This window comes from Rhodamnia argentea, chromosome 2 (assembly GCF_020921035.1).
Source record: "Rhodamnia argentea isolate NSW1041297 chromosome 2, ASM2092103v1, whole genome shotgun sequence".
In the NCBI taxonomy this organism is placed as follows: domain Eukaryota; kingdom Viridiplantae; phylum Streptophyta; class Magnoliopsida; order Myrtales; family Myrtaceae; genus Rhodamnia; species Rhodamnia argentea.
Window position 1 is genome coordinate 30,851,406 of NC_063151.1, and position 1,596 is coordinate 30,853,001.

General features: G+C 36.6%; 1 non-coding gene across 1 annotated transcript; it reads left to right on the forward strand.

Moving 5' to 3' along the window:
• Positions 1-1,047: 1,047 nt before the first annotated feature.
• Positions 1,048-1,119, forward strand: TRNAE-UUC. Its single transcript has one exon. It is a non-coding gene; the product is annotated as a tRNA-Glu (tRNA).
• The last annotated feature ends 477 nt before the right edge of the window (positions 1,120-1,596 follow it).

The following is a 1,596-nucleotide window of genomic DNA, read 5'->3' on the forward strand; positions in this document are numbered from 1 at the left end:
ACGAAAATAGTTAAGCGTAACGTGGATGTGTTACGTAAGCCACTAAGCACTTTTTTTTTTTAAGACAAAAGGAAATCTCACCATCAATCACATCCGTTGACTAACTAAATCGATGTTCCCCTGGGGAAGCACATAAAAGGAAAAAACAAGTGATAATGTTGTTTAAGCAGGAAAGGGACGCGCATCGGATTTAAATTAAGCAGCCCACAAATATCTTCTTGACTTTTCCCTTTTCGTCTTGCCCTTGCACGATAATCATAAAATTTATGCGGAAGAAGCCATCCATTACCGCTGTTGCTTCAAGTGACTCTACCTACCCTATTATTCTAATTGTTTAAAAATATTCTCCCTTGCCACCAATTTTTTTTAAGGAAAATTTTTAAATAAAGGCTCGAAATACGCTTATTTTCTCGAATAAATGCTTGAAGTGACATATTTATTTCAAATAATGGTCTGAAATAGTCATATAATCTCGAAAAAAGGGCCCGACCTCAAGGATATTTTCGTCATTTATTTTTTTTCATATTTTAAATATTAAAAAAAATTGTTAAAAAAATTAAAAAAAGTTAAAAACAAATCCATCGTCTTCATTGCCTTCCCATAGCCAACCACCAAGACCACCATGGACAACCACTACCACCACTTGTGTTCGTCGCGCCACCGCTAGCGAAATCCTTTTTTTGAGATTACATGGCCACTTTAGGCTTTTATTTAAAATAAATCTTACTTCATTCCCATATTTGAGAAAATGATAATATTTCGGGTCTTTATTTGAAATAAGATCCACTTTAGGCCCTTATTTGAGAAAGTAAGAGCACTTGAAGCCTTTATTTGAAATTTTTCCTTTTTTCAACCATTCTTACAAAAAAAAAAAATAATGATAAAGATAATTTTCGAACTCTATTTGTTAAAAACACAAAAAGAGACAAAATCATGAGCCGGCGGCCGAGGTTGCCGCATCTCCTCTAAAGGAACAATTCGTGGGGAAAAACGATTGCATGAAGACAAAACTATATATATTTGCAATTGACGCAATCGAACAAGAAATCCATTGTCGTCCAGCGGTTAGGATATCTGGCTTTCACCCAGGAGACCCGGGTTCGATTCCCGGCAATGGAAATCTTTTTGTCATTTTCTACTTTTGTCACCCGTGAGCTTTCCTTTTTAATTTCTTTTATTGGGTGGGCTTTGAATTGGGGACAGACATTCTTCTCGGCCCAATTTAAGGTTGTACGCTCGTGATTTCGTGTCTATGCTGGGCCATCCTCGACATGCCCAATTTTTACACGAACGAACGGCGATCGGTGCTTTCATTGACCATACCACACATCATCTGTGCGATTGAATTTCTATTCATGCTTCTTCATTTACAGTAGTCGACGCGCCTCATGAGTCGTTCATGTTAGATCCGCTCAAACCGTGCTTTGATAGATGAAAAAAAAAGGGGTTGATTTTTTAGCACCCCGGGTTTGGTATATCGGCTGATCGAAAGTTTGGATAATACATGGAATTAAACATGTAATTTCTTTTCTTTTTCTTTTTTTATGGCGGAACGATAATATTCGATAACAATCGTTATAATTTAGATTTTCCATG